This window comes from Biomphalaria glabrata, chromosome 4 (assembly GCF_947242115.1).
Source record: "Biomphalaria glabrata chromosome 4, xgBioGlab47.1, whole genome shotgun sequence".
Lineage (NCBI taxonomy): Eukaryota > Metazoa > Mollusca > Gastropoda > Planorbidae > Biomphalaria > Biomphalaria glabrata.
In genome coordinates this window covers 6,509,436-6,535,198 of record NC_074714.1, presented here as the reverse complement: position 1 = coordinate 6,535,198, position 25,763 = coordinate 6,509,436, and the positions used below count along the sequence as shown (strand labels likewise).

At 37.0% G+C, this 25,763-nt stretch overlaps 1 protein-coding gene across 4 annotated transcripts in view; it reads left to right on the top strand.

Moving 5' to 3' along the window:
• Positions 1 to 25,763, top strand: part of LOC106056610 (uncharacterized) — a 41,588-nt gene that overhangs the window by 2,940 nt on the left and 12,885 nt on the right. The window contains exon 1 of one of the 4 annotated variants that reach the window (XM_056026507.1): positions 123 to 288. The exons of 1 other annotated variant lie outside the window; for it this stretch is intronic. The gene's annotated coding sequence lies outside the window, so the exon portion shown is untranslated. Of the gene's footprint in view, positions 1 to 122; positions 289 to 910; positions 1,062 to 9,413; positions 9,604 to 25,763 lie in introns of those variants that run through there. 2 more of the 4 variants (XM_056026506.1, XM_056026504.1) reach the window with 2 other exon arrangements.

Sequence of the window (25,763 nt, the reverse complement as noted above, 5' to 3'; positions counted from 1 at the left end):
ACAGTATTGAGAGATGAAAGCAAAGGTTTCTCCCCTTAGATATGTTTTTTTAAAAAAAGTATTTTTATATTCTTCTTTATTTTTCACTCCGATCTCTCTTAGATTTGACTATTTTGGGAAAGTGTGTCTTTCTTGGCGTGCACATGTGTATGTGTGAATGCACATTAATTTAAAGGATTTATATTAATGGTTGCCTGGTTGTTTGGAATGCACGCCGGACTCTGGTAACAATCTTCTGGGGTTCAAATCCTGTCCGAAGCCACCATTTCTGTCCTGCAGGATGTTTAGGTAAGGATGTAATATTCTTTATTTCTGAATGAACTTCTTTAACTTTACAAGTCAAGTCATTTTTACAAAAAAAAAAGTGTTTATTCAATTACTCCGTCCGTCTGTCTGTTTGGGTGGATTCTTTTACATTTGGTATTTTACCACTTCCAATTCTTGGATAAAATCGAATTTTTGCACAATTATTCATTGTCGATGACAACACACTAATCAACACACTAATCAATTAAAAAAACACAATTCTTTAATCAATTATTGGTAATTAATTAATTTTGCTTTATTTAGAAACATGGAAGCTAAACTTTTCAATGTAGAGACATATGACAGCGATTGAATGGTGCTCTCCCTTTTTTAAAAATTATTTTGTTTGTTCTTTTTCTTCCCTCAACATACTTCATTAAATTCTAACTTCAAGACCTTCAGGGCAAAGTTGATATTCTTTGTATTGATAAAACCATTAATAATCCAGATTGCAGACAGCTAGACAGCCAGTTAAACATGATTGACTTTTAGTTGGCAGTTAGAATGTTATTTAAAGTCAATAACAACTCGACCCACTGACGTGGAACACCGCGTCTGATTTTAACATACATTGTTGATGTTTCAAGTGTGCCGTGTCAAACACAATATGTGAATGTTCATTAAAGTAGAAACATCAAATGTTCCGCCTCGGGGAAGTGTGGTCTTGTTTGCCGCTCTGAGGCAAGTCTGTGCAATACTGTGTATTTATCTGTGTGGCCTAGATCTGTGACGTAATAACACTGAAGTCATTGACGGTGACGGTAAGAAATTGTTCTCAAATTTGTTTCCGATTTTAAAGGCTACGGCTAATTAGTGAGCATGTGATTTCTTGCCAATAATCATGACTTACTATCATAGGGCCTGTGCGATAAATGGTGGAAATTGAGGAAAGGGAGACTGAGGATAAAATAAGTAGGCCTACTTTTTACTTTTCTGCAGGCATACTTACTTAATCTTGTGCACTCCCAGGTGAACATAGGGCCGCAACCACACCTCTCCACCGAACTCGGTTCTGAGCAGCTTTCTTCATTTGCTCCCATGTCATTCCAGTACCATCAGCTTCACCGATAACTGACCTCTTCCGGGTTTGCTTGGGTCTGCCCACTTTCCTCTTTCCTTGTGGAAGCATATTCTAATATGAGTGTAACCAAGGTTGAATAGCATTTTAGTTTTAGGATCTTGTTTGATTTGTACAAAATTCTTTTAATAAACCGCATCGCCTTTTTTTATTTTTAAAATAAGTTAGTTAACATGTGGATTTTATACTAATGTCATTGCAACACCTGGCATTGTGATTTTTTAGCCTGTGTATCTGGTTTACCATGATTAAAATAAGTTGTTATTATTTGTTTAAGTTTTTAAAAATTAATATTAATAATTAAAATGCATCTGGGTTGAGAGTCATGCTCCAAATTGATTCAAAATTTTCTTGTAAGTCATCTAATTCTTGTTGTAAAATGTTTAGTATCTTGTGTTGCTTTTATTTTTCTAGATATTAACTAGAACCAAGGCCTTTATCTTCACGATTGATTCATGTGTTGTTACTGACAATGAATAATTGTGCAAAGTTTCAACTTGATCCGAGAAAGGGAAGTTGGAGAAGAAAAGATTTGTACCGGACAGAGTGAATTGATATAAGCTTTGTAAACAAGGAAAATATTAAAAAAAATACTTTTTTAAAAAGACAAAGCTTATATTAAGTGTATTTGTATCAATTAGTTTGGATCAGTCATGTAATTAAATTAGTAATAGATCTAGATTAGCAATAATAAATCTGCGCGATTAGAATTATTTGTACCACTTGTTTTTGTTCAGCTAAATTTCATGCTTTTAACTTTCTCGATACGTTATGATTCTATCACTTGTCTGGACCAGTTGGGTAGAGAGAGATGGGGGGAGAAACAAAGAGATATCTGAATGAAGGTTACCGTGATCGCTTTTAAAATCTATTTTATAAAAAACGTTGTACGACTTGAATTAGAACTCGAGGGTTCAAGCATCCCCACGGGCAATACACTAACCACTGTGCCAGCAAAGTGCTTATAAAAATAGAAGGTTTCGTAGCTTTCTATTGTTAGTTTCAAACTTTTAAACGACAACCTAATTCTCTACACAAAGTATAAGGTGGACTCATTCAACTTATACCCCCATATCTATCAAGTAAACTTTCTTTCCCTCGTTCAATACCAAACTAAATAATTAATTACCGTTAATTAATTAAATAATTGGTTAATTTAAAAAAATTCTTCTTGCTTTGTCAGGTAAAAAATAAATAATTGTGCCAAATTTCAACTTCATCCGAGATTGGGTGAGTAGAAGGATTGTACCAGACAGACACACAGACAGAGTGAGTTGATACAATCTTTGTAAAAATAGTCTAACGTTTGTTATTGAACTATTGCAGTTAAGCAGGTCATTTAAGTTGATCTAATTTGCTAACAGTAGCAAAAATTTGCTTTTTTACAAAACTCATAGTTGCCGAGCTTGTATTTAACATTTTTACAGATCGTTGGTCCTAGCTTTTTAGGCATGTCACTAGCGGTAGTAGAAGTTTAGCTACCCTAGTGGAAGTATGCCGAAAGGGCTTCACCTATATTTTAACTTAATACGTAGTCTATAGATCAATAGATTACCTAGAACAAAGACATGCTGTATACACTAAAAGAAAACTGCTGACTGTTGACTTATTATTATTGAGTATATAAATTTCAAGATTTGGTAAAGGGAAGTCTCGAGCAGGATCTTTGTGAGGGTCCCTGCCCCTAGGCATAGGCAAACCTATCAACCGCCTAGGGCCCCAAAATGGTGGTGGCCTCACACAGAACAAAAAACAAATTTGAGAAATATTTGCGAAACTTCAATTAGATCTAAAACATAGTAGAGCACTATGACTGTTTACTACTCAACTATGTTAAAATGCGATACATGAATTTTAATTATTTGTCGATTTAGATATAGACACAGGAAGCTTATATAGAATTGCATAATATTTTAATTCGCTGTTTCTTTTTAATTTTTTGAAATTCTCATTAGGGTATCCAATAATCTAAGGCCAACCATCCCATAACCTTAAAATGAATGTTATACTCCTTTTTTCGTGTGTAGCATGCATTTTTAATAATTCTATTTTTTAAGGTTGTACCATCTTAGAAAGCGAAGCCCTGGGTTTATACATATGTTTTATTTAATATGAAATTATGGTGTGCACTTGTATGCATACCAATTTAATGTGGGATATTGTGTGCAGAAAGGGGCAGGGCCTTAAATAGTTATCATTTACCAAGAGTAATTACAGTTTACACCCTGGATAATGAAATATAAAGTGTTTGTTAAGGGTGCTACCTACCTACCCAGATAAAAACATCACCAAATGACTTCTCTCAATTTAGATTTCTCAATACAGCTTGTCCTATATTCGGAACTTCAGATTTTATTGATATTTACATAGATAAAGATGTTTGTAAAATATAAAATATATAGGTCATAGGTCATAGTTTACATAAACGTATGAAAAACACAGTTTACAACTTTACCTGGCACTCCGTTACAGAGCAAAGGGCGGCAATTTGTTTGGAAATTGTTCAATTTGCAAAATCATATATTGTCACGGTATGTCAAGACTTATTTAACGTCTGTACACATTTTGAATGCAACCGGCTTTCATTAATAACGTGGCCTTCATGACCTGACTGTGTTGTATCTTTGCATGTGCTCAGTCTAAGTAGGGTGAACTTAACTTTGTCTTAAGTCCCCGAGGCTTGACTTTGACTTTGGATGGCTGCCTGGTCGTGCGGTTTGCGCGCTGGACTGTCGTTCAGATTTATCTACGGTCCAGGGTTCAAACCCTGCCCGCTCCCATCCCCCGTCGTCCTGCGGGAGGTTTGGACTAGGAAGTAATTATCTTCAACACTGAAGGAACATCCGAAACATGTAAAACACTTTACACACAAAACACTTGACTCCATGTCGGTCTACTACTGCGAGTGCCATCTGGAGTCATTCTGTATTAGATCTGTACAAATAACTCGCTTTCTTTCATGGTTCAGCTATTAGACTGCTAAAGGTAGCAGAAGTATGAGCCTCTTTGTAAAACAAAAAGAAACAAACAGAATAGTATGGGCATTAATAGCTAGAGAAACTTACAGATAATGTTGAATCTTATATCTAAAACAAGTTTTAAAAAATACTTATAAAAAAAGAGGCTTATTTAAAGGGGAAGAACCGAGAAATAACTGCCTTTCTCTCAATACTGCAATGTTAATTTTGTTTCTACCTAAAGCAGAATTGATTAATTACCACAAAATGATTTTAATTTTTTAATTGATTCATGTATTGTCATCGACTATGGGAAGTGGCAGAAAAAAGTGTGAAACATTTAAACCAGACATACAGAAGGATCGTGTTAATATAAGCTTTGGTACCAGACAGACAGAAGGATCTTGTTAATATAAGCTTTGGTACCAGACAGACAGAAGGATCTTGTTAATATAAGCTTTGGTACCAGACAGACAGAAGGATCTTGTTAATATAAGCTTTGGTACCAGACAGACAGAAGGATCTTGTTAATATAAGCTTTGGTACCAGACAGACAGAAGGATCTTGTTAATATAAGCTTTGGTACCAGACAGACAGAAGGATCTTGTTAATATAAGCTTTGGTACCAGACAGACAGAAGGATCTTGTTAATATAAGCTTTGGTACCAGACAGACAGAAGGATCTTGTTAATATAAGCTTTGGTACCAGACAGACAGAAGGATCTTGTTAATATAAGCTTTGGTACCAGACAGACAGAAGGATCTTGTTAATATAAGCTTTGGTACCAGACAGACAGAAGGATCTTGTTAATATAAGCTTTGTAATAAAATAATCAAAACTCTTCTCTTTACATTTGCTATATATTGTCACATACCCCCCCCCATTTTAATATTAGATATATTTTATTTAAAACTTACTCATCTAGGTTGAAATTGTAACTTTTTTTTTCAGGCCCCTTTTTTTTGGTTTAATATAAATATCAAACACTGATCTTTTTTAACTTCATCTTTTGGTGGAGGTGTTCTTTACAATTCACAGTGAAGTGAAGTCAAACAATAGAAACATTACAAAGAAGCTCATGAGGTCTGAAGCAAGTTTATTAACATCCACGACGAAATGTACCTTCATTATGATTCATAGCGGCTGATAATTGCTTTAGAAAAAAAAAATACTAAGCCTGTTAATTTCAACAAGAGAGGTGCTGAAAACAACAACTGGAGTAACAGAGGTGTGTTTGCTTTCTCTCAATTTTATGTAATGAAAAATTTCTGATCAGAAAGAAATATGATCCTTGGTGTAAGAGTAGTCCTACACGTTAATTTTATTGACAATATGGTTGGCATGGAAGGATTACAAGATAAGAAACAGATTTTGGTGGCGTACAACGATAGGTCGGTTCTTGTAAAATGTTTTGTTTGTAAAATGTTTTACATGTTTCCGATGTTCCTTCAGAGTTGAAGATAATTACTTCCTAGTCCAAACCTCCAGCAGGACGACGGGGGATGGGAGCGGGCAGGGTTTGAACCAGGGACCATCGATAAATCTGAACGACAGTCCAGCGCGCAAACCACACGACCAGGCAGCCATCTTCTAAACTGTTCCGAGACATGGAGAGTCACGAAAACAAATATGAAATCACTCCACACATTCAAAAACAGTTGCCGGATTTTGGGAATTAGTTTCCGGAAAAGAGATTTACTGTCAACTTGTGTGAGACAACCAAGCAAAAAAAAAACTTATAGCCCAAGATATTGACAAGCGAAAGTGGAGCTGGATAGGACACTCCCTGTGAAAACCAGCTGCCAATGTTGCAAGTCTGGCACTTTATTGGAATCCGCATGGTAAGAGGAAAGTGGGCAGGCCCAAAAAAAATCTGGAAGAGCTGAGGATATTGAAATGGACGACTGGAGCCACTGAATTGACGCTTTAAACTTTAAAGAATGGACTAGATTCTAGAAGTAAAGAATTTAGGAAACGGATCAAAAATTTACGACAGCAACACCGACAGACACTCATTGACAGACACTCATTGACAGACACACCAACGACAGACACACCGACGACAGATACAACAACAGCCACTGTATTTAAAGTTAATGCTATTTCAAGTATGTCGCCAAGATGATCCAGCTTGACCTGACATAATTTCCTTAAATGCGTTTGTATATGCAAGCGTGTGTGTGTGTGTGTGTGGTTTTGTAAGCCTCTTATTGCCCCGAGGTACGTGTTAGAGAGCTTTCATAGCGATGGACAAGATAAAAGGAAACCTCATTTCCTGTGTTCTTGCCTTCTCGCTCCACCTCACTGTGTTTTGTTTTCTCTCCACGGGGTCTAGTCACAGTTATCGCCCAAATTATTGATCTACATTCGACGAACTTGCAAAAGTACATTTCTTATTTCACACGATAGGACAAATGTATAGGGGTAGACTAAGACTAAGACTGCTTTATTGACCCCTTACGGAAATTTGTTGTGATTACAAGGACTCTTTTCTTATATAAAGACAACACAACAGAAAAATACACATAAATACAACAGACACAACATAAAGAGTTCATTCAGCGACTACACACAGACATCTTGGTCCTTTTTATGTTCTTTGATCAATGAGTGGCGGTGATAGAGTCTGACCAAGTGAGGTACAAACCAACTCTTTCTTTCTTCGTTCCATTCAGACGTGGAACGGGTTGCCTGGATCTACCAGGAGAACTGATGACGTAGTTCAGTCTCTATATTTAACATATACGACTCCAGGATTAATGAGGACCATGGTCTTTTTTTTTTACAATACCTCTATTCAAGTCACATTTTTGGAGTGGGCCAGACCAGGGTGGTCAAGAGGTGGTTAACGCCATTCTCAAAATCGGATTTTCCTAGATAATTTGACAGTTGGTGTATATCATTGGAATAAGAATTAATAGCTAGTTGGCCACACTAGGAAAACCCTAGTTTGACTGTAATAATATATAAAGGTGTAAATAGAGAATAATTAAAATTTAGCAAGAGAACGAGAACATGTTTATTTTGAACCAACTTCGGGGGGGGGGGGTGCTTGACCACTTTGGGCGCCCTGCATTTTACGTAATATTTAATGTTAAAAAAAACCACTCTTTTGGGGGCCCCCCTCAAATGGGGGCCCGGGGGGATTTTCAAATTCTCCCCCCTCCTCCCCTCCCTAGCTACGCCACTGGCCAATACGGTCCTTCATAGAAGCTGTAAATAATCTATAACTTGCAGATCCATTAATTTGGTTAATTAGTAGACCTTTTGTTAGTTATTACTGATAGAGAAATCAGGAGATGGAGTTCTGGACCCTAATGAGAAACAGAATTCGACTATTTTATGAATTCCTCCCAGATGAGGGGAGACCGTGATCCCTTGTTGTGTGTGTGTGTGTGTGTGTTTCCAAGGTAACGACGAAGAAATGGAGCATGTGTTTTTGGTCTTGTAGAATGATGAAACCAGGACAGGGTCTGTCACATGGGCGATAGTTGAACGAAAGATGACCCCAGGACGTGAAAGAGTAAAGACGTGTATTTTTTTGTTTATTTACAATATCATTAAATTTTGTTACTATAAGATCTATATCTCATCTCAAGCCAAATCTGTGTATATTGTTTAGAGAAGTTATATATTAAGTTTTTGTTCACAAAAGACGTTTTTTCAAGCTTTTTTCTAAAATAAAAATAATACTCCTACATTGATTTAGTTGTACTAGCTGTTTGGATATACAATCCAACGACCGACTATTAATACCCCTCCCTTTTCCGAGGGGCCCTTTTACGCTATATGCCTTGTACCCCTCTAAGCCGAAGAAAGGCCCTGAAGTTTTGATTGTATGCTAGCTGTATAGTAAACCAAGCAAACATATTCAATGTAGGCCTACAAATACTCCTTCTTCCCTAGTGCTATTAGAGCATGGAATGGGTTGCCTGAGCTAGCCAGGAAAACCAGTGACTTGGCAGAATTTAAGTCATTGATTAATATGCATGACTAAATGCATGACGCGTAGGACGTAATCATCTTCTTTTTTGAAGTAACGTCTGTATTATATAAGATAAGATAAGATTTAGGTAACATGACCTACAGTTAATATTTCGTGAATGAATGCAGCCTAATGCATGCGTGACATATTTGTAAGTTATGTGTCTCTCGGACATACAGCTAGTCGATATTAATTCCACTTGGGTGAAGCTTTACGCGTAGCTTTAATGAGCATAATTTATTTCAGTTACTAATGTAAACCAGGAGTTTCAGTTGGAGTCAAGTGGGTCAGGTTTCGAAGTTTAAGCTGCTGATCTGCTATCAGTGTCGGCGAAGGGAGTGTCACACAAGGGGGCCGATGATGTTTTGTTAGTTGTAAAAGTTAAAGGGGCGGGGGTAAATGTGGTATGTCAACATGGGGCAAGATGATACAATAACAAACAACATAACATTTCAATTTTACAATGTATGAACGTAATGACTGATTCGAGACCAGTAGTTATAAAAGTCCTGAATCTACGACGTCACAACCCGTGGGCAGTTTAGACCAATAGCTCATCGCCACGTCACAGGTCCTTCTATAACGATTGATTTCGGTTGCTTCCACCTATACAATCGTCCAAGCGCCCACGCTGCTCACTAAGTTAGGAGTCAACATCTCCAAGATAATCTCGAGCTGTCTGACCTATATACATCTAAAGCTCATCTTACCCCTAATCTAGCTCTTGCGCTTAAAAAAAAATAGATATGGTGACCATTAGGCATGTATTCCAACGATTGTATTACATGTTATCTTAAGCCATCAGTATTGCTGAGGATTCTATTGCCCTCATCGAGCACCCTACGCCTGATATTCATAGGTCCCCTATCCGCTTTCCCCCACATGCATACGTTGTGTTTTAGATTACAGGCGCAGGAATGCAGATAAAGATGCTTTTATTTTTTGTTAAAGTGTCAATCCTTCATTGAATAGCAAGGGTACACCTCCATTTGTAACATTCACGCTCCTTAAATAAACCTATTGTGTTCTTTGAATGTTCAGGTCATGGGTTTGGTTGTGATGTCATTCCTAACTCGGGAGAGTGTGGGGAGGGGGAGGGATCTGCGATGGGTGTGTATGTAAGAAGGGCCAAAGAAGGTATTATATTAACTAAATGCGACCGAGACAAGCAATGTTCAGGGTAGATAGATATTAATGTCACACATCGTTGAAATCTTCACTAGGAAGATCAAGCGTGAGGTCTGCGAATATCAGTCAGAATAGCACCTGACCATAGGTAAGTTCATTTTTTTTTTAAGTGATTGATTTCTTAACTAAAGGAGCACGGTGTTGTAAAGATCATTAACCCAAACTGGAGATCGATACTGCAACCACAAGCTTGGTTATTGCAATTCTACGAAACGTCTATAGAGATAATGAAACAGTATTAAGGATTTGTTTAGAAGCACAGTACAGTGTCTGACACACTATGAAAACTGATCACTATCACCAAGCAGAACAATTGTATGCTTTTGAAATCCGAAGACGATCTCTGTAAGCAAGCACAATCTCTGGTACACTCTACAAAGTTTTAAATTATGTTACTATTATTACGACATGTTGAAATCTTAATAGCGAGTTAGCTTTCTAGGAGCATTTAGTTTGACACGAAAAAGCTTTACCACATTTAATAAAATTATAAAGTATAGAGCATCTTTCATGCTCAGAACAATCTCTTCTGTGGATCAGTACAGGAAGGGTATCTGGGAGAAGGCTTCCGTGCTGCCTTTACAAGCCTTCAGTCGGGATCTGAGATCAAGCCCCTTTGATAGCTTTGTTCCACTCAACCACATAGTGGTCGGAATGCTACACAATGTTAAGGAAATAGAATACAAATAAATAATCATGGCTGATGTCCCTTGTATCTATTCTTATACAAACTTCTAGCATTCGTACACGTTTGGCCAGTCATAATTGTCCTCATCTTCTATCGCGCACATTTCTTTACGGGCTCCATAGCAGGTGAAGGCCTCGTGGCTCTAACGTCCTCTGCTTTTGAGTTGGGTTCATCTGGGTTTCTTTTTTTTCTTTTTATTGTATTTTTCAGCAGTCCGGTGACTCGGTACACATAATTCAATTGAATTAAATTTGTGGTAATGTCGTCTATGTCGTCTAACGTCTTAGGGACATTTCTTTTTGGTGTAACTTCTTCAGTGACTGGAAATGTTTTACAGGTAGAAATTTTTACCTTCAAGTGTCGCGCTTCCTTTCCGTTTGTTAACTATTTATGTGTGCTTGATTTTTCTGCTTTAAACACTAAACAAATGTTTTGTTTCTTGAGTTTGGTAGAAAAGAAAAATTTTGCAATGAATTTACGAGCATCCATTTGACTTTGCTTCATTGACTTTAGTTTTTTGCCCTAATGGATAACTGACATAAGTTGTGAATATATGACTTCTGTCTCTGAAGACATTGGATGCGCCCAGATGAGTCACTGGTTTTGGTTTCGTCTTGAGATGGGGCAGAATCTGGTGTGACTGATTAAGCCAATTCTGGAGCGGCAGATTTTGCACAGTTTGTGCATGTATTTGCATCTGTCCTAGGACTAGCTGACAGGGCAACTTTCTTCTTCTTTCTCTTGACTAAAGCAGCTTCGTTTCGTTTCCTCTTGGCAAGGTTCGTGCCAGCACGCACAGTCTGTCTCCATGCTGTCCAGTCTTTGGGCTATTTCCTCCCACATACTTTCATTGAAGCCTGTGGTTCTCACGTCTCGCTTACAGACATCTCTAATGATTAGTCTTGGGCGACCCCTGGGTCTGACTCGTTTTTAGGGATTTTTCATCTCGCATGACTTATTTTACTTTGTTTCATTGTATTTTTTTCCTCTATTTTTTTCCTCTAATGAGATTCCCAAAATTTTTCCTTAACGGAATGTTTCGCATATTCTGAGTATTTAGCAGAAAACTTTGCTTATTTTGTATTAGAGAGATTAATTCACGTGGTGGCCAACTAGTTAATTATTCCAGTAGTTCTTTGAACACCTATTCAGGCCCGTGGAACGCTACGGTTCCGCGGAACGCGGTTTGGAAAACACTGCTCTAATGGATAACTGACATAAGTTGTGTATAAGCTGTCTCTGTTCTAATAAATAACTGACATGAGATATGTGAGTTCACTTCTACAAGAAAAGAAACTTGCCCATTGAGATGTCCAAGTGTTAACAGTTGCCCCTTTCAGGTTCCCATTGAGATGTCCAAGTGTTAACAGTTGCCCCTTTCAGGCTCCCATTGAGATGTCCAAGTGTTATCAGTTGCCCCTTTCAGGCTCCCATTGAGATGTCCAAGTGTTAACAGTTGCCCCTTTCAGGTTCCCATTGAGATGTCCAAGTGTTAACAGTTGCCCCTTTCAGGTTCCCATTGAGATGTCCAAGTGTTAACAGTTGCCCCTTTCAGGTTCCCATTGAGATGTCCAAGTGTTAACAGTTGCCCCTTTCAGGTTCCCATTGAGATGTCCAAGTGTTAACAGTTGCCTCTTTCAGGTTCCCATTGAGATGTCCAAGTGTTAACAGTTGCCCCTTTCAGGTTTCGAAGAAGTTTGGAGTTTCCATTTCTAGGCTACAAAGTAAAATTGTATCATTTGCTTATAGACTTCTAGATATGAAATTTCTGATTCTACATCGATTTCCAGATTTGAACTAGATCTATCTGTTTGTAAAGGAGTGTTATATCTACTTTGTCACCTTTTATGTCCGCTTCAGTTACTGGCATTAATATTCTGAGATTTTAAAAGTTCAATTGGTACAAATGGTATTTTGTGTGTATTCCCTTGAATCTTGCTTTGTCAATACGTCTGAAGTGGATAAACCTGTTTATTATAGTCAGCTACTTTCAAGCTCAATAGTATGTCATAATGGTACAATTATTTTTTTTTACTCGAGATGAATAGATTAACATGACACAATAAGAAGTATTGGAATAGGGGATAGTAATAAAAGAAAACCTATTTTGATAGATTAGTGTGTTGAAGTTAGTCATGTGTGTGTGTGTGGGGGGGCGGGCTGAGTGGGACCCTCGGAAATACAATTTTAGTGGACCTATTCTGTGCACGCAAAAAATTCAATTTTCCGAGCACCATTTTGAAGAAAAATATGATACACAAACGGTACAATCGCATTGGCGAAGAAGTATTGAGATGTCTTTATTAAAAAAGGAAGTTTTAGATCGATCTTGTGTTGACCCCAAACATGAAAAGAGTTCGAAAGGACTTATTTAAACGACAAATGCTTAAATATGAATTAGTAAATACGTTGCAAATGCAAAATATTTATCTTTTTTTCGTTACGAAAAAGGAAACAAAACGTCCTCACGCCTCTCGGCAGCACGCTTCTTAGGGGACGGGCTCCATAATTTGAGAAACGGCTAGACGTGCAATTTTGATGAGGAATGAATAAATAAATGTTAGGCCTACTCAGTGTGTTACTGATAAATTGTTTTGATCTCTTGCAGTACAATCTTTAAAAAACATTCATTCCTTTTTATGATTATACTTTTTTTCTCCGTCTATCGGAAATAATTCACGACAAAATACAACGCGACAAAACTAGAGTTAAAGAATACTGCTAAAAAAGCCCATAAAAATAATGTTTCCATTTCAGACCGTAAGATCTATAGGGCAGGTGATGTAAAGGTCATCTGTTTCTCTTGCGCACGGCTAACGAGAGTGTCACGTGGCCAGCACATGGACCAACCGTGTTGTGAGCTCCTTACTTGGATTATACTTGACCCATAACATACTTCTTTCAATGACTCAAAGAGAGGCCAGAGATGAATTAACAGCAGAATATAACTTGAATAAAAGTCATCAGGATAACTGTAGTTGTAGACAACGCATCAAATGTCAACTTGTAAATCTAATGCATAATTATGAAAACTGACTTTTATATTACTTATATTGTACGACTAGGCTCCATAACTCAGGCCTCTGACAACAATAACAAAAACTCCAAGCGCCGTCACTCTGTCCCAACCAATGGACCAATGAAAAATTAGTAACTAAAAATAAACATAGAATTCCTTAAATCTTACAACCAAGTTTCTATCAACTGCTGTTTACAATACAACCATAATCACCACAAACCGCCTTTACTTTTCCCCGACTAATGTGGGTGAACGCCCTAAAGATCCCGAAATTCAAACCCCCAGTCTTCACCGAGATTCGAACTCCCGATTTGGAAGCTAAGAGCTTTATCCCTCAGCCACCGCGCCCATAACAAATGATTAAAACCCCCGCGATAAAAAAAACATGATAAAAGCCACAACAAAAAAAAAAAATCCAAGCTAACAATAACATCGGATACGTAGCAACCTGTTTTCGTAGCATCAAATGACATGTCACTAAATAATGTGGCAGAGACACTGACATGCTGAGATCGTGTTGGGCTGCATTGGAAACTTAACACTGTACAGCTCAATGACAAATGTCTGACTACTCCAATATCTATCTAATCTTCTTCATCTTATACATTCCAAATATTCCTTTAAAACAAGTATTGCTTTCTACGCGCATCATCGTGTTAATGTAGTATTGCTAGTTTCATACAGACTTACCTTCTACAAAATAGTTGCTTTTCGATTATATTATTTCCTAACCTAACCATTCACAGAGATATGATCACATTCGTACACCCTTTTTTGTATTTTCATCTTTCATAGCTGAAACTATTTTAAAGCACCCAATTGATAGTTCTATATGCAAGGCCGGATTTAAGTGTCTTGAGACCCTGGTCAGAATTACCATCTTTTAAAGAAGTTTGTAAAATGTTTTTCATGTTTCGGATGTTCCTTCAGAGTTGAAGATAATTACTTCCTAGTCCATACCTCCCGCAGGACGACGGCGGATGGGAGAGGGCAGGGTTTGAACCCGGGACCATCGATAAATCTGAACGACAGTCCAGCGCGCAAACCGCACGACCAGGCAGTCATCCATTGTCTATAAATATTTTTTCTTTCCTTTTTTTTCAATGTGTAAATGTTTTAGTTTCTGGATATTAATATGTTACGGTGACAATATTGGTGGCAGTACAGTCTGCTGTAACATAAACTTGGCTCACGCAGTAGTTTCTAGCTGAGGTAATTCTTGATTGAGTTATTTTGGTTTTGAGGCCAGTAACTCTACTATCTGATCTAAGGTACACTATGTAGGCTTAAAAGACGTGAACTGTATTGTTTGAGGGCAACCGTCTTTAATGTTTCATTAAATGTATCTTTTCACTGCCTAATTCATTTGTACGTAAGGCCAGACTTTTCCAGATTAAACATTCAAATGACTAAAAGGAATTCCTGACCCTTTCTCGTCCCTCGCAGGCCCCACTCCGCTAGTGACTATCTGTGACGTCCTCAGAACTCTGGACAGTCAAAGCAAAAAGCCAATTAACATACAAACTAGAAAGTTTAAAATGCTAGCCTCAGACCCGATAGCTCGACACGTCTGTTACTCTCGATCCAACTGTTTGTCAAAGTCAAGTGCAAGTTAGTCGGTAATGACATCGTAAAAAAGCTAGCAACGACTTCTCCGCACAAAAGTTGTGTAAATAATAGTCTTTCCCTGTCCACATCATCACCCTGGCTATTCCCACACACACACAAATTTCGACAGCCCTTGTTACAATTGTCGTGTACTTACCAACTGGGTTAGAAAACATGCCTGTCTCGTGAAGGTCACGTGGTCTATATTTAGGGAGTGCGCCTTTGTTTGAAACAAAAGTCACTTATCTGAAATTGGAATGAAGAAAGGAAAAAGTAGCTCGTATTTACTTCAAGTAAATAAAAAAAAACAAAAGGTATGCCTGAACGTAATGAAGCTAAGAGGGGTCAATTCAATTTCTTTTTGTTTCGTGGATATTTGGGTCGCACTTTTTGAAAAAAAAAAAAACCGGCAATGATGACGCAATGTGACAGGGCATCTCTGAGTACGTGTAAACAAATTCAAGCCAGTGTTTCAATTGACATGTTTAAGCTGGCTTCAGAAAATCGTCGTCTAAGTCTTCAAAAATCTCTACTTCGTGGCTAGTATCTAAATGTATTTTTAGCGGCACTTTGGGAGTCTTATTGAGCTTAGCAAAGATTTGAGACCCGATACTATGCGATGATTGCTTAACAAAGTATCTTTTTCTGAATATTGCAAGACATCGTTTTAGGAAGATTAAAACTTTAAAAATAGTTTTATTTTCCATAAATCATTTAAAGCGTTGAGTAAAACTTGTCCACAAATAGCATTTTACAAATTATTTTTAAAAATATGAATAGTACTTGCATACTATTTAGATCTATATATAGTTTTTAAACACACGATTTTAAAAGGACCACAAGAAGCGTTGTTTCAACGATTACATATTAAACGTATTCAGTGGCGTAGCTAGAGTATATGATGCCTGGTGCGGTACCTCATCTTGATGCCCCCCCCAAAAAAAAAAACAACAACAACACAAAACAACTAACTAATTAATAACATTGCAAAACCTTACTTTTTTTTCAAAATAATATGTAGGCCTATTCATTAATCAAATATTGTTAATTTTTTCATGACCTTAATGACCTTTCATGACCGCAGCATTATCATAGCCTTTGTGTCGATGAAGTCAACAAAAGACTCACGAACCTGCACCCTGTCATTCTCCATGACAACATACCGTAAAATTTGGGAAATTTGATCCAGCTTTGAGATGTCAGGTGTACTGTCAAAAATAATAGAGAAATATTTGGCTTGTTTTACTTGCTGTATGATTTGTTTTTTAGCGTGATACCCCAATATTGTAATAAATTCATTTTGTATTTGTGGAGACATGTATATATTCGATATGGAACAAAGCTTAGTTCGAAGCACATGCTCCCTCAAGAGTGGATCGTACTTTGATAGTAATTTTACTAACTCTCCAGGTTTTCGTCTCTTGTATAATCAAATCTTGGGCCTTGTTGTCAATATTGTTCCCTACTCTCAGGCAAACTTCAAGTTCCCTCCAAGCAAGCGATGACTGAATGTGAGCTCTGCTGGTCTCATGTTTTTCTATTTATTGCTATTTTTTCTATCACCACTCATTGAATCAATCTTTGGATTTAAATGAAGATTTGGTACTTGATCTTGTTGAGAAGAGCATGCAGGGGAAGCAAAATAATGATTTTTTTTTTCGGCGAATAACACATCCACTTTCTAAGAACTTTCTCGTCGTTTGACATTTGCCGGAAAAACCAAGCCTTTGAAAGCTTTCTAGCCTTTCCTTTTGCTGATTCTTGATGTCTATACGCCTCTCTGAATTGACTGTCCATACGCTGAACTGTTTCAGATCATTGAGTGAAAAGGTGTATGCGAATATTATCTGTGATGACATCAGGCCAATCTCCAATGTCGTTCAGTCTAGAGTTTATTATCCTGCTTTCTGTATTGTTTACACTGTCTGTTGGTTCAGCTTCTTCAGTATGAATTTTTGAGGACATGCTTTTGTGCTGTCCTTTAGTCTCTAGAACCTGCGGTATTGAAGTATTTTCTTCTTTTCACGATGTCGGCCTCATCCTTTTTTTCTGAATTCAATGATAACCGTCTCATCTTGCTTTGTTGCTTTTAATTGTTTAGTTAATTCATACCCATTAACAGCTCGCCTATAGTCGGTGGACTCTGGCAATGATGTGACTTGAAATTGTCTCGATGCTTCTTTAGACTTAAGGAATTTAAGAAACGCACCTCACTGCGGTCAAAGAAACTGCTTTATGCGGATGACATTGTCCTCTGGTCAACCGGCAAGAAAGCCGATCAAATACAGGCGGCATTACAAGCAGACCTCCAAACCATCTCCTCGTATTGCGACAAATGACAGATTCAGATAAACATTGCCAAAACGACCTGGTCCCTGTTCAGCCTATGGATCGACATTCTTAAGGCTCCATTCGAGCTTCAACTTAGTGGGCTGCGACTCCAACGTGAAAACACGCCAAAATATCTAGGGGTGACCCTGGATAGAAAGTTGTCAATGCTCCAGCACGTCAAGGAAGTTGAAAGAAAAGCCTCGGAGAAGTTAGTGTTACTAAGAAAGCTGGCCAGCATAAAGTGGGGTGCCAAAGCTTACATGCTACGCATATTGTACTTAGGGGCAGTCAGATCACACATTGAGTACAGCTCAAGTATATGCTAGTAAAACTGCCCTCGAATCACTCGACCGAGTACAATCACAGGCACTAAGGTTCATTTGTGGCACCTTTCGGACAAGCCCAACAAACGCTGCTGAAATCTTAACAAACGAGGCCCCTTTACATTTAAAGAGGGAGAGGGCGGTACTTACAGCCTATGAGCGCTATAAAAGGGGCGACAACATGTACCGTGTGTCCGAAATAAATCTAGTAAATTAGAGTCAAACTGTTCTATAGCTTACATTGTATGGAAGAAATAGTCAAGGAGATGAAACAAAATAGCGACATGACTAGTTTATAAATCGTTAGTTCATGTTTAAAATACAGTAGTTTAAGTTTGTTCGTGTCCATACAATTAGTCGTTTTTACTGAAAAGCTCACGGAAATAGGAAATTAATACACACTGGGGGAATCTTGGTGCCCCTCTCCACTTGGTGCCCTGTGCGGCCCGCACCACCCGCACATTGGTAGCTACGCCACTGAACGTATTAATGGCATCGATTCCGAAAGTGATTGCAGTGTTTCACATAGGCTAACCCAGTTACGACCTACATATTCTGCCTCATATGATGAATATTATTATTATTATTATTATGGCTTTTATATAGGGCTACTTTCATGCTTATAGCATGCTCAGAGCGCTTTGGTCCAATCTCATTTGTGGACCATTGAGGAGAAGGTTTTTCCGTGCTGCCTTCAGACGCTCAACAAACACAACTCTGCCCGAGTCGGGTGTCCAACCTCGAGCCCCTTTCATAGGTAGGCTATCCAAGCCAAGTGCACTTAGCCTCTAGACCACGCTATATATATATACATATATATACATATCATAACACCAACTCCCAACTCAAAAAAACACATCCTCACATTCACTGTGACAATTCGTTGAGTTCTAAATTCTAGGTCTAGAGGTAAAGATAGTGCTATTTTTATCTACACACGCACAAAATCATTATAGTCTTAATGTCTGAAACAAAAGTATCGAAAAACGTAAATATGGAAGTCCTTTTTTTTGTTCTATTTCTATTTATGCTTTATATATAGGCTGCAGGAGCATTTTGTGGGAAATACCTTAAATAAAATACTACTGTTTAATATAAAGCGTGCAGTTTTTTCGCGAACAGCGGCGTTTAGAACAAGCAAATAAAGAAATAATCTTTTTTTTTTTTTGTTTGTAAGAAACAAGCATCACATTTTATCTGTAAGAAATGTGACCCCCCCTTGTAATGATCAGTTTGAGAACTGCCCAGATCATTCACAAATAACTTGTTTCTATCAGCTAAGAATTCCACTAGAATTTATTGACTTGGTGGACTATTATATCACTACAATGCTAGCGTACTCTACAAAGGACTCAAGATTCGAAATTTATCACATTTGGTGTGTCACCAAGCTGATAGTGTCGTAAAATCTTCCTCTTTCAAACTGGTTTCGCGACAATAAGGTAAAAATAATAACAACAATAAAAATAGATTTTGGAGGCCATTGAACATTCCTAAGAAGATTTCTGTTACCTGTCAGAGGCCGGGCGGTATCGATGTAGACCTGCCACATGGTTAGTAAGTTTCTTGTTACCTGTCAGAGGCCGGGCGGTATCGATGTAGACCTGCCACATGGTTAGTAAGTTTCTTGTTAGACACTTACGGGGAGGCTACAATAAACATTTGTTTGCCTTTTGCAAATTTCGATGTCAGAAAATGGCTATTTGTTCATAGTTTGAATTACTAAACAAGGTTACAAACACAATCTAAAATCGGCCACTGAAGTGGTCCACCCAGGCGGGTAAAAAGGCAGGTTTCAATATTTTCAGAAAGAATATCAGAATGAAATTCTATCAAAGGCAAATGACAGAAAAGAATGGAGAAAGAAAGTTGACAGATCTTGTGTGGCGCCCCAACGGTCCAGCAGACCAAGGGATAGCTGAAAGTGAAGGTGAAGTTAGATGTGAACTTGGCCTATCTGATGTCATATAATGATTATCTTATTGATCTAATTGTTTTGTATAGGGTCAATCTCTTATTCCTAGACTCTTTAAAGAAAAACATTTCGTAAAAAAGAAATCCTTATATGGGACGCTTTCAAGCATAGTACCCCTCCGCAGTTCACGCGATAATATGAAAAACTACTAATTAATTGTTGTTTTGAATTATTTTCCACTTATATGCATATTAGATTTTTTCTCTTCGAAAAACAAAGTAACCATTTTTTTTTGTATATGTGGTAGTTAGTATAACAGAACTTACATAACTAAGCAATATTTTTTTTGTATATGTGGTAGTTAGCATAACAGAACTTACATAACTAAGGAATATTTTTTTTGGACAAAAAATAAAAAAAAAAACGTTTGCATAAATGTGTTGCAAAACGATTATTATCTGCACTCCTGACTAAAAAGCCTCCTATGTTTGTTACTATTGATAATGAATAGTTGTAAAAATGGTGTACTTTTATGAAAAAACTGCTTGCATAGTTGATTTTAAAAATTAAAATTTTCACTTTCAGAAAAGAAAAAAGTAGCCGTTGAATCAGAACTTTGAAATATCTAAAATATCATGATTTCATATTTTCAATATCTTTTCTAGCTTATGAGATCTAAACGGGACGGACGGACAGACATTTCAAACAAAACTAATAGCGTCTTTTCCCCTTTCGGGGGCCGCTAAAAATATACTGTAAATCAACAGATACATAACGTATAGGATAAAGATCTATCTAATGGAGATTATGACCTATAAATAGACAGCGTTTTGGGGTATCCGGCGTATACAATAAAGGACGTGGTGATAGGTGTAAAAATCATTTGTATTTGAATGTGATGATGTCTTGATGTTACGATGAGATTGTGTCGATAAGGCAATGCGTTTCTGATGTTTAAATTAGTAAAGATTTTACTTTTAAACAATGACTGAACTCTCAAACAATATCGTTTTTTCCCGAGATTCAAAGGGCAAACTATTAATTCAAGCAACCAAGACCTTTGTGCAATTAAATAAAAGTAAAGTTCCCCTTTCAGACCTTGTGATCTATAAGGCAGATGATTGTAAAGGTTATCTGTTTTTGTGGCCTACAGGTTAATAAGGGTGTCATGTGGCCATCACAACGACCAACCGCCTTTACTTTTCCCCCATTAGAGCTGGATGGACTCAGAGGCGCCTAAAGATCCCGAAATAAAATATCCCAGTCTTCACCAGGATTGGAACCCAGGACCCCCGGTTTGGAAACCAAGCGCTCTACCGCTCAGCCACCGCGCCTCCTTCAACAATAAATATAAAGCTTTAAATCTGGCACTAGGAATCATTTTAACTCTTTCTCTCCGTAATTATTTACCACATTCTGGTGGAATCAACGCTGGTATCGTCAGTTAGGAGAGAAAGAGTTAATAAAATAAACACTGTACAATACCATTAAATTAAACAAGTTTTACTTCGTTCAAGCTCTCAGCGAACTCTCTACGTCCTTTCAAATACTTTTAATCATCTACCTCTTACTATATTTGAAACAAACACCCTCCCTCCTTTGATGGGCATGGAACCAAAGTTCTTGTAGAGTACATGTCCTGGTCTTGTGCACACATGAATAACCACCAACGTTGCCCTACATAACCGTTAGATCGTCTAAGAGCTGAGCCGAAGGCTCTACGAGCGCTAAGTTTGAAAAAAAAAACCCTGCTTGAGCGTCAAACAGTAAAAAAAAAAAAACCTGCGTGAACCACCGTTCTGTCTGGAAGAGACCCAAGTCAATGCCTATGTAAAGCATTGCTATTTCCGATGCATCTGGCATGGCTGGACATGGCCGAAGGCCGAGTGCACTGGGGACCTCCGCCATTTTCCTATGTTTTACCAAGCTAACCGTGTAAACGGCGAATGGATTATCGACATGGCCTTGAGGGCTCTCTTTCAACACCGCTCCGTTGCTGGGTAAACTCTCGCCTACCCGTGGACACTCCCACGGGAGTTTTGTTTTGCTATTCATTTAGCCTAACCACTTCCTCTAATGGTCGTTTCCACACGAGCGCCACATTGAGGCAGAATAGCGTGCTCGCGCCCTACATAACCAGAGACAATGAAGATTTCGACAGTCTTGACTATGATATCGGTCAATTGGTCAAGGGAGGTAACAGTTTCGACAACTTAGTAGATCTGTCATTTGCCTTCAAAACGAGAAAAACATTTTAAAAATATAATTTTCAACATGATAACACCTCCTTCATTAAGCTCCAAATATAATAAAGTAATATTTAAAAGAATATTATATTTATTTCAATTCGGGTATCGAACCCGTGACACTGTCAGATGCTTGGTTGCCTTGAAGTTGAACGTACGCATTTTCTATTCTACCTAAAAAGAAAAACATTATTTGGCGATTATTTATTGACATGTTTATTGTAATGACATATTGATTCAATACTAGATCTCTAAGCTCTGACTTACAACTCTTAACATCTAGTCCAGATCTACTTCTAGATCTAGAATGTAGATGTAATCTTTATTAAATCTTACGTAAATATATAAGCAACGCTTATAAACTTCAATAAAATTGAAGCAACTTTAAATGTACTGTTATCGCAAAATTACGGTAACACGGCTGACTAAGCCATGTTGGTTCTAGACCTAGATAGAATTGCGAATCTCTAGCCAAATTTACATTTATTTTTTACTTGAAAAATTATAATGGTCAAAGTAGAGTTGGCCAAATTCGTTTCTCAGCGATATACACCAACTGTTAAATTTCTAGGAAAATAGCAGTATTCGAGATCAGCGACCACCTTCCACGAAGGAGTTACTTGAATAAAGGAATTCTAAAAAAATGCTAGAAGCTCGTATTGCTGGACGCCTCTTAAGTCTGAACTAGATCAGTTAGAAGTGCTTCCAGTTACAACAGAGAAAAAGATAAACGCTTCTATTAACATTGTATTTATAACTATTCAGTTCTCTGTACTTCCTTGTAGATTTTTTTTTGAACCGCTTCGGGGGTACATTCCCACAGTTCGCGACGCCTGCCTTGCATTATCTGGAGATAGTCAAGCGTGACAGATATACAACTCTCTTGATAACAAAGCTCGACAAATAATAGTAAGAAGAAACACATACAAAAATACAACAAAACGTGTATTACGTGTAATTTTATCAATATGTTTGGATCAAGTCCACTGCATCAGTGGATTAAAGACTTTCTGATAGGGAGAGAACAAACTGTAATAATAAATGGCTCTAAATCAACACCGATAACAGTAAACTCAGGTGTACCTCAAGGTACAGTCTTGGGTCCACTACTATTTTTAATTTACATAAATGATTTACCAAATTGCATTAGTTCAGGAACAAAAGTCAGATTATTTGCAGACGATTGCATAATATATAGAACAATAAAAACAACACAAGACACAGATATTTTACAAAGAGAATTAGATGAATTACAGAAATGGGAATCAAATTGGAGCATGTCTTTCCACCCAGAAAAATGTCAGTTGTTAAGAGTAACAAAAAAACTAAAACAAATTAATTCCACTTATCTTATTCATGGCAAACCAGTATCACAGACTAAAAACGCAAAATACCTAGGTGTTATAATAAATGAAAAACTATCATGGAATCCACATATTCATGAAACTACAAAAAAATCAAACAAAGCATTAGGATTTATTAAAAGAAATTTCTATAAATCAAATAAGAACATAAAACTAAAATGTTACTTAACCTTGGTTAGGCCAATAATAGAATATGCATCCTCCGTTTGGGACCCCTCAACTCAAGAAAACATTAAGAAACTGGAACAGACACAAAATAGAGCAGTGAGATTCATAACAAACGAATATTCACATTTGACTAGAGTAACACCTTTAGTAAAATCACTAAATTTAGAAAGCCTTCAGGACAGAAGGCTCAAAAGTAAAGTAGCAATCATACATAAAACACTGAACCATAATCTTCAAATACAAAAACAAAATTTAATAAAATACTCTGAAAGACACAAAGATAAAGGCACATTCCTCGTCCCATATGCTAGGACAAATTTGTACAAATACTCCTTCTTCCCTAGTGCTATTAGAGCATGGAATGGGTTGCCTGAGCTAGCCAGGAAAACCAGTGACTTGGCAGAATTTAAGTCATTGGTTAATATGCATGACTAAATGCATGACGCGTAGGACGTAATCATCTTCTTTTTTGAAGTAACGTCTGTATTATATAAGATAAGATAAGATAAGTCATGTAGTTAAAACTATTTTTACCAGTTGTTTTGGTTTAACTTTTAGCTTTCTCGATGCGCTATGATCCTATCGCTTGTCTGGACCAGTTGGGAAGGGGATTCGTTTGTGAATGTTTACAAGATCATTTTTTAAATGCATAAAAAATGTTCATTCAGGGCCTCAACTTATACCATCACACCTGTCAAGTACGATTTATTTCCCTTATGTAAGATACCAAACACAATAATTAATGACCAATAGTTAATTAAATTTTTATTATTTTTTTTTACATTCTTTTGGAAAGTTAAGTAACCCCTTAGTCAGCCCTAGTTACAGATATACGTTTTTAAATAAATAAATCTATCTATCTATCTATCTATCTATCTATCTATCTATCTATCTATCTATCTATCTATCTATCTATCTATCTATCTATCTATCTATCTATCTATCTATCTATCTATCTATCTATCTATCTATCTATCTATCTATCTATGTGGGAAGCGTGGTCGAGAGGCTAGGTGCGCTTGAACTTGGCTTGGCTTGGCTACCTAGAAGGGGGCTCGAGGTTCGATACCCGACTCGAGTTGTGTTTACTATTAACCCTATACTAACCCTATACTGAGCGCCTAAAGGCAGAACGGAAAACCAACTCCTAGATACTCCCCTCTACCCCAATCCCACTGGTCCTCAAATGAGATTGGACCAAAGCGCTCTGAGCATGCTATATATATAAGCATGAAAGTAGCGCTATATAAAAGCTAAAGATATATCTATCTATCGGTCTATCTGTCTGCCTGGCTATCTGTCTGTCTGTCTGTCTATCTATCTATGACTTCATTATTATCAGATAGTAAATGCTGGCCCAGGTTTTAACGGGTCCACGTACTCTTTGTTGACTCTGAGGATAAATAGTAGAAAGTTCAAGGGAAGCAACTTTCATTGAAACAAATACGTCACAGAAATAGGATTTGTTGGAGTTAAAGAACTTTGAGATAACGTACTACTGGTTCTTGTTTTGTAATACATACATTTATAATAGCCTGAAACTTAAACTGTAACTTCTCGATACATGTGTTCTTTTAATGATTAACACTTTAATCATTAGGAAATTAAACGTAAAGCATGAAACAGTCAACACTGTCATAATAAACGAAAAGTTATGGAATCCCCATAGTGATGAAATAATAGAGAACTCAAGCAAGACACTAGGGTTTATTTCGAGAAATTTGTACAAATCAAACCAGAACATAAAACTAAAATGCTATTTAGCTTTAATTAGATCAACATTAGAATATGCATCCTCAGTTTGGAGCTCCTCAAATTAGGAAAACATTAAAAAACTGTAACAGAGCTGTGAGATTCTAACAAAAGATTATTCACATTATACTATAGAAACACAATTTGTAAAATAAAGTAAATTCGGAGAAATTCTCTGACAGAAGACTAGAAAGCAAAATAGCAAACGTCTATAAAACACTGAGCCATAACTTGCAAATACAAAAACAAAACCATATAAAACGCTCAAAAAGACACAAAGACAAAGGTAAATTTATTATTCCATATTCTAGGACAAACTCGAACAAGTGCTACTTCTTATTTAGTGCCAAAAGATTATGGAAATGGTTGCCTGTATCAGCCAAGAAAACGAAAAGGACATAGCAGAGTCTCTAAATAACATGCTCAACTAAACTAGCACACGAAGAACGTAATTATTTCCTTTTTTTTTTTTTAAGAAATATACGGAAATAATAACACAGAAGTACAAAACAAGATGTATGTATTGCTATGACTTTCTTTTTAAATACCCCCCCCCCCCCCAATAAATACAAAATGAAAAATGAAACTCATTCCTAATTTAAAAAAAAATTTCTTCTGTTTCGTATTTCAAAAGGGTAAAATTATCAAATATAATTTAAATTAAAAGTTGATAGACGATCCTGCTATTATGTCTACGTATATACGTGACAATCTTTATGTATATAACAATATACGTTCTTTTAATCTTTCAATGTGACTCTACAGATTTACCATCCTTGGTTCATTGTATCCACAATTATGTATCTCTTCATTTCTTTTGATTAAACTTTAACA